The sequence below is a fragment of the Ascaphus truei genome, chromosome 4, assembly GCF_040206685.1.
Source record: "Ascaphus truei isolate aAscTru1 chromosome 4, aAscTru1.hap1, whole genome shotgun sequence".
Taxonomy (NCBI): domain Eukaryota; kingdom Metazoa; phylum Chordata; class Amphibia; order Anura; family Ascaphidae; genus Ascaphus; species Ascaphus truei.
Window position 1 is genome coordinate 287,148,092 of NC_134486.1, and position 8,452 is coordinate 287,156,543.

General features: G+C 43.8%; 1 long non-coding RNA gene across 1 annotated transcript; it reads right to left on the bottom strand.

Moving 5' to 3' along the window:
• Window positions 1–581: 581 nt before the first annotated feature.
• LOC142492088 (uncharacterized) lies at window positions 582–7,637 on the bottom strand. The gene is made up of 3 exons (XR_012800729.1): window positions 7,557–7,637; window positions 6,028–6,134; window positions 582–722 (listed from the first exon to the last, which is right to left on the bottom strand). It is a non-coding gene; the product is annotated as an uncharacterized LOC142492088 (long non-coding RNA).
• Between the last annotated feature and the right edge of the window lie 815 nt (window positions 7,638–8,452).

The window sequence follows — 8,452 nt, forward strand, 5'->3', positions numbered from 1 at the left end:
ACATTAACCCCTGAGCACCTCACATCAAGCCCCCAGCACCTCACATTAACCCCCCAGCACCTCACATTAACCCCCAGCACATCACATCAACCCCCCCTGCACCACTCATCAACCCCCCCTGCACCACACATCAAGCCCCCCAGCACCTCACATTAACCCCTGAGCACCTCACTTCAAGCCCCCAGCACCTCACATTAACCCCCCAGCACCTCACATTAACCCCCAGGACATCACATCAACCCCCCCTGCACCACTCATCAAGCCCCCCAGCACCTCACATTAACCCCCCAGCACCTCACATTACCTCTGCTGTCCAAGCAGGAGTGCACGCACGCTCTAGCAAGCAGCAGGCAGGAAGTGCTTCAATGCTAGAGCACGCTGCTACTCTGCGAGAGGGAGAGCGGGCTCGCGGGAGATGGTGACAGCGAGCTCGTGGGGGGGCGTGGAAGAGTGGACTCGGGAGGGAGGGGGAGAGTAGAAAGCGGGAAAAAAATCATATATTAGCTGCGTCATTGTATAAGCCGCGAGGTTCAAAGCGTGGGGAAAAAGTAGCGGCTTATAATCCGGAATTTACGGTAGTCCTCTGGAGTGCTGCTCTCTTTTCTTCATATATAGGAGATTTGTACTTGCTACAATTCACGCCAGCTGGCGTTGGGTGTGCACCCGAGGTATTTTTTTGCAAAACAGAGTCCAGAGAGTGCGCCTTATCCTCCCTCATCTACCTGTGGAAATAACATCGGTTTTGACAATCACTACGTAAGTAAATTACCGTTCTTTTTTCTCTGTGAAGTTAAAAACCACGTAGTGTAACCTATGTACATGTAAATACAATATGCTACAATGTAATATTTTGAAATGTATCTGTAAACACCCTAATAAAAAGATACTTTAAAAAAAAAAACACGTAGTATTCTGCCACCAGCATTATAAAGATGTCACACGGTCTACCCGTATGAAACTTTGCATCTGTTATTGATACAGCAGCGGCGGCCATTATTCGAACAAATCACGGCGCCGATTTCGTGTGCGCTGCTGTACTCCACGCGCCACAAACGCGGCCAATTGCCCCAGACACCCGCGCTTATCATGATTGCTTTGTTTGAATTTCATGGATTCTGTTTCTTTGGTTGCGATGAAATGGATGAATTGCAATGTGTACAGTACTGTGCTACTGTGCTGGTGTGTCAATTTCAGGTGTTTAAAAAACAGAACTCTAAAATGCCATTTTCTGCACTCGCCGCACTCACGTCTTAAGGCGGTAAGGTTGGAAGACATCCCGCGTCATGACATCGGTATTCCGATGTACACAACGCGTGAAGTGTTTGAATAACGGCCGCTGCAGCTGTATACTGCTGCGGCCGAGTTTATTCGAGCATTTGCCCGTTCTCGGCCGCAGCAGTAACCTGGCGCGCGCCGGAGGGTGCCGGGCGCGCGCCGAAGCAGCGGAAGAGCGCCCTCCGATCGGGGCGCTCTCCCTCCCGCTGCCGGGTCCGCCGGGTCCCCCGGAACCCCCTGCCGCCGTCCCCCACATCGCGGGACACCAGGGCTCCCTCGGGGAGCCCTGGACGCGCGTGCAGGGGGCGCTGGCACCCGATGACGCGTGACCGCGCATCGGTGACGCGCGGCACGCCGAGGGAGTGGGGCTAGCAAGCCGGGGCATCCCCCGGCTTGCGGAACTAGCCCTGCTCGGATTAAGTGTGTCGGTAGTGTACGTATCATTTTTTCTTTTCTTTATGACTAGTAATTCCAGTAGGTTACATCAACCTTGGCATAGAGAGGTCAGGCCTCAAATGTAAGAACTTGATTAACAAGATTTTAACATCTGACGTTTGGTAGCGGTTACATAATAAATTTGAGTAGACGTAATAAATCAACCTCTTTATGGAGGCTTCCTCGGGCTGCTCTAGGGTAGATGTTACATTGCATGGGGTGTTCACGCAGCACAATTCACATATCGCACTTTAGTAAATACCGCTGCTATATGATTTCCTGATTACTGTGCTTGTCAAAGGTGATCATTTATGAGTCTCTCAGCTGCAAAACTGGGGTTGGAGCAAACAAGTCGCTTGTATGATATGTTTCAAATATATGTTTCAAATATATCAAGAAAAATAAAACTAACATTTAAAATCAATAGGATTTTCTTCTTTGGTAAATCTGTTGCAGTAGTTTTTGCCCCAATGTTGCAGCCAGGAGACTTTGATAAATGACCCCCAAAATGTGCAAACCAAGTCACATTATTGCACTTCTTGAGATCCTTCCACATTTATAGGTTTGGTAAATGGAGTGGTCAATATGGGTAAATAAATGACTGCTGTTTAGTACAGGGGTACGCAAACTTTCTCTGCTGCGGCCTCCTGTCTGCTCTTCCTCCCTGCTTGTGCCCCCCTCCTTACCTTCGCTTCTGCATCAAATAATGCTGCGGGGTCACATTACCCCACGGCGTCATTTGACGCCGTGTTGCCATGGCGATGCGTCACCGAAGACAAGGTAAGGGAAGATACAGAGGCCTCACGCAATAAATGCTTGGGGAAGAGCGTGGAGCCTCTGCAACCCCTGTGCCACCCCTGGAAAATCTTGCACACCCCTGGGTTAGTAAACCTGACCTTCAGGTGGATAGTGTCTGAAAGTGGTAGGTGTCAAGTCAGTAGGGTTATAAGACAAGGTCTTGTGATTTTGGACAATGGAAGGGTACCCCTTATATAGATGTTCATAGTGGATTATATACACAGTATTTACATCTTTTGTTGATTAACCTTGCGCAGTGTTGCGCATCTGAATTGCACCAGCAATGATTGGAGGGCCTGTTATATGTCAGATATCTACATTGCCTATAAGGTGGTAACTCTGCAAAACAAAAACATTGTTAGTGTGTACTGTACAGTCTAGAAATACCACATAAGGTTATTTTTATTATGCTGCTTGTACGATTGGCATTGCAATGTGTTCAATACGTTTTCCTTGCGATTATAGCAGTTTCTCTCACAACTCTCATGAGGTACGAAATAATTTGTCTGTTAGTAGATAATAACAATATTTCTCCTTCGGAGATCACGTAGAGGTGTGTTTTCACATTGTTACTATCTAACGCCGGGATGGGCAACTGCAATCCTCAATGTAAACCAGCAGGTCAGGTTTGCTGGAGATGCCTGTTTCAGGCCAGGTGGCTCAATCAGTGGCAGAGTCAAAGACTGTCACCTGTGCTGAAGCAGGGATATCCTGAAAACCTGACCTGTTGGTGGCCCGTGAGGACTGGAGTTGCCACCTCCTGCTATAACATCTGGAAGATCCATTTCTTTTTTACATTCCCGGTTTTCATTCATACAAGGACGTCCAGTTACAAATAAAAGTTTTATAAAGGAAAAAAGGAGGGAGCAAATATAAAGAGAATTGTAAGAATCACTTTTTAATACTAGTGGTCTAGGTTTCCTTCTTTTTTTTTTTTATCTTGCCTTGTCTATTATTTTTAAATTTGCGTCATGGATACCTTGCATGTTAGCACTAATATTACCATCTATGACAATCAGACCTCTCAAATGGTGTGTGTGTGTATACAGTATGTATATGTATATATTTTGGGGATTCTTTGGTCAATAGCCTTGTTAACTCTATCTGATTTACACAGCTGATTTATCCTTATCAAGCTTCTTAAGGCGCTACTCCAATTTGTTTGTTTTGTCTTCATGTATGTATGTATATATATATATATATATATATATATATATATATATATATATATATATATATATATATATATATATATATATATATATATATATATATATATATATATATATATAGAAAAACAAAAGACAGGGGTGCCCAATGCTACAGTACATCAAATTAACAAAACATATATGGTAATAAGTATAAAGTTTAAATACTTCAATAATAATAGCAATTACTTGGTTATTTAGTTAAACCCTTTGGACAAAGCGTCATAAGCCTGCATACCAAACGTCAAGGTATAACCAAAAATGCAGGTCCTACACTAAAACTGTGAACCCTTCCTGTTACCTCTGTATGAGGGGAAGCAACTACAGTAAGTCTTGTCCATTCAGCAAAATGGCAGAACCTCCCAAGGTAAAAAGGTGGGGAGGGGTGAGCTCTGGGGGGAGTTACCTCCATTTAACTGTTACCAGTCAGAAATTGATTAACACACACATTCCCAGTTAGCTCAAACTCCTACACCAAGTGCTCACCCCTCCCCACCTTTTTAACTTGGGAGGTTCTGGCATAACTCCTTGAGAAAGCGCTACGACAGCGTGAAACGCGTGGGAGGAGAACCCCCTGTTTTGTTTTGTGTCCCCATTATGTTTTTTATGTAGCTTTATTAAATATTTTTAATCCACCCCCCCCCCCCCCGGTGAGTTGCGAGAGCTTTTTTGGCTTCTTTGGCTGTCCGCCAATTCTTTTCGATGTTATTGACTACTGGCAGGCCTGCTTTACCAGGGCTTACTGCCAGGAGTAGGGAAGGTTAGTAGCCATAGGTGGCATGGCTATATATATATATACATATATATCTACACATGGGCCTCAAGCCTTTGGGGGGCAAAGTCAGGGACAAAGCAACTGCAAGATGCGAGGGAAGGTGTTCATCTGTAGTGTGTGACGAAGTACCTCTCTTGCGTGGGAGATGGAATCTGCTGGCCTGCCAATAAATGGTGCAATGTTCCTGTCTCCTGTCTAATTTACTGGAAAGGGGTTCCTTTAGGGTCACTCTCTGCCCCTGGCAAATCCCCACAGGATGGAGGCTCTGCACCAGATGTGTTCTCTTGCCTTTCCTCATACCAACGCGGAACCTCAGGCCTCCTGACAGATAGGTGAGCCCATACAGCACCAAAGTAGACCCGTAACAGCCAGATCTCCCTCAGGGTGGTGGGAAGAGGTGTTGCACTGGTATTTTAGCTTCCATTCGGGAAATCAAATCCCGAGGGCCAAAAATAAGTTGCAGTGTCATTGGGGGGATAACGTTGCAGGTTTGTGTTAAATGTCTGCAGGCACCATCTTTCAAAGTAAGTAAGTAGAGAATAGAGGTGTCCCTTTAGCTAAATATTCATTTGGGATTCTATATTGAAAAAATCATTATGTAAAATGGGCGGGATTGCGGCTTTAAAAGTTATTCACCAAATCTCATATTAATTTCAGCGTTGCCCTTGCCGCTCCCCCTCTTTCCACCCGCTGTGATCTTCTTCGATTTCCAATTTTGCCAAGATATGTACTGTATGTGCCCATCTTCAAGATTCTGTGGAGAGCCCATGACAGGAAGTGTGACCATGTAACGTAATATTATATAGGTGTCTACCTTTTAAAAGTCTTCCCATCGCTAAACAAAAGCAATACAGCCGCAAACAAACAGTGCAAAGCATCAAAGAAAAGTACATGTTTAACGGGATATTGTTATGAATAAATCTGTTGTGTGTGTGTGTTATATATTTTTGTGCGCTAGGTATAGGGTATGAGAAGACACACTGAGTGCCCTTACAGTTACCCCACTGTCTTCTCTGCTACTTATAATGTACTTGATCGTCTATTGTCTGCCACTCCACATTCTATACTGTAAACTGTTCATGTGGCCGCCTTTGAAATACTCTCAATCTAATCCTGTAATCACTTTGCATTCGCCTGTTTTTAACTTTTTTTAAACATATTTACATCTTAGTACTATTCTCCACACAGCTGAGAACATCGTAAGTGGCACATGATAGGAATAGGCATAATAAAAAAGATTGTGTGGGTGTATAATACTGCAATCTCAATGCCCTTCCTTTTGTCTGAATGAATGCAATTTAAAAACCAGGTTAAGAATCAATTCAGATGACTTCTCTTTCACTCTCTAATACCGGTCTATGTATTATTTTAATCGGTGTCCTTGCACATTATTTATACATGGCTTGTGCAAACATAACTTTGTTTATTCTGTTCCTGGTTCAACAAATCTACTCTATTGTGCTGTTTCAAGAACTCCCCTGGGAAAGGTCCTGTTTGTACAGTAGGACCGAAACGTCGGGCTTTTGTGCCACTTACCTGCAATACACCTTGGAATTCATCTTACATTGTGTGCTGTCTCGTTCTTTCTGGAAAGTCTGCTGCAAAGTCTGCCCGGTGAGGATACCGTTCTTCCTATTGTGTATCTGAATGGGAAATGTGAGCTGTTAGTTCTTAGGAATTTCAACCTAAATTGGCTTGTCCCTAAAAACAACTAAACTCAAGTCACTAAACCTAACTCAACTAATTTCCCTACCCACACGGACAAACCTAAAATCTCACAACCATTCCTTGCTAGACATAATTCTATCCTCTAGTCCCAAAATAATCCAATCCTCTGGCATCCTACCTGACATTTTCAGTGACCATGCAATAGTTTACTATGTAAGAAAAATCAGACCACACCAGTTTCTGGCTGATATTGCCAACTGCCCTTGGTACAGAGTCAATTTGATACCTGACCCCGATTCTGTACTTCATTATTTCCAAGCAGAGTTCTGAAAACTCTGTGATACCCATGCCCCACTAAAAGTAGCTGGCACTACCAAGTAACTTAATAACTGCAGATGCCTGCAAAATACATGCACAAAGCACAAAAAGACTAGCAAAATCCTAATATTACTATGACAATCTTCACCAGAATACATCAAATCCAGCTAACTTCTGGAAAGTCATCAAACATATATTCCAGCCTTCTATCCAGCAACAGCCATCCTATATAAAAAAGGATGATACTACACTGTCAAATCCCACTGACCTTGCAAATGCATTCAGTGAATACTTTGTGGGGTGTGCTACTTCCCTACTATCAAAGCGCAAACCTAACGACAATCCTGAAGCTGAACCTGGAAGAATCCCTATAGCCCCATCCCCTCCAAACAGTGCTTCAAATTTTCAATTTGCCCCAGGATCTGAAGAGTGGAGATTACACAGGCGCTGCTAACATTAAAACTAAGCAGCCAATGTGGACCTGACCTAGTGCAATCATCGTTCCTACGACTCAGTGCCCCAGTCACTGCCATACAACTAGCCTACCTAATAAACTATAATTTGCCTACAGGCCATATCCCACAGACCTGGAAAACTGCCAGAGTTATCCCAATCTTCAAAAGTGGGGACAAAAACACTGGCCAATCTCTCTTCTCCCAATACTATCCAAAGTTATGGAAAAAGGTGTCCACTCCCAATGAAGTAATTACTATATCAAGATAAATTATTTTAGCCAACTCCAACTCGGCTTTCGCCCAAAACACTCCATGGTAACTATCCTCTTAAAAGTTTGCAATGATATTTATTGTGGACTGGAACCGGGACAACTTGCTGGTGTGATATTGATAGATTTTACAAAGGTTTTTGATACTGTTGATCATGTTATCTTGTTAAACAAGTTCCAGTGCTCTGGATTAGGGCAACACTCTTTAAACTGGTTTCACTCCTGTCTATCAGGTAGATCCCAATATGTGTCTCTCGGTCTCTAACTCCAACCCCTCGGATGTCACCTGTAGTGTCCTGAAAAGCTCTGTTCTGGGGACCCTTCTCTTTTCAGCATTCATTAATGATATACCTACCGCTTTTAAGGCAGCTTTAAAGCACATGTATGCGGATGACACAATCTTATATGCACACATCCTTAGCCTCTCTAACCTTGGACACATACTTCAATCTGATTTTTCAAGACATGAAAACTGGATTTCCCAAAACAAACAGTTTTTAAACACTAGTTGAAGAATGTAGGTAACCGGTGCATCAGACATGAAAAAGTCCCTTTAAATATATAAGATCTCCGCTAGGACCACTCCAATATCAACTGTATATAATATAACTTCCCTAATAGGGATGGGGGACTAGTACCTAGTGCTCCCTGGCACAAATACACAGTACATAAATTGTCCCATCAGTATAGAATAAGGGCATGAAAACCCACAGGAATAACTCGCTGTTTGCTTCCACAGTCCATAGTGCGGTCCCAAGGCGGTAATTCAGCGGCGGGCAGTCCACCAAGCAAGGTAACAGGATACAGGTGAAAGAAGCAGTGCACTGCCTAAAAAGCAGGCGGAGGCTCACGGCTGCATAAAAACGACTTTATTCCATAAGTGGATCAAACATAGCCCCTAAGAGCAAAAGCAGGTAACACACCTACGCGTTTCGGGCAGTGTGCCCTTTATCAAGGGGGGATACACGTAGGTGTGTTACCTGCTGTCAAAGTCCCTTGCGGGATGAAACGCGTCAGAGGTCATCTAGTATCGTGATGTTTGGCCATTTTTTTCAATAAATAGCCGTTTTTGTTAGAGCTGCGTGTTGGTCGTATCTACTCACCTCAGTGCACCGCTCCTTTTGTTTGCTGTTCTAGACATCCTTTGCAACTCAGTATGCCACTTGGTCCTACAATGTAACCGCAACACCCATCACTGCAAAATGCTGCAAGAACTAGGTTGGTCATCACTTGAGTCTAGGTGCAAAGTAC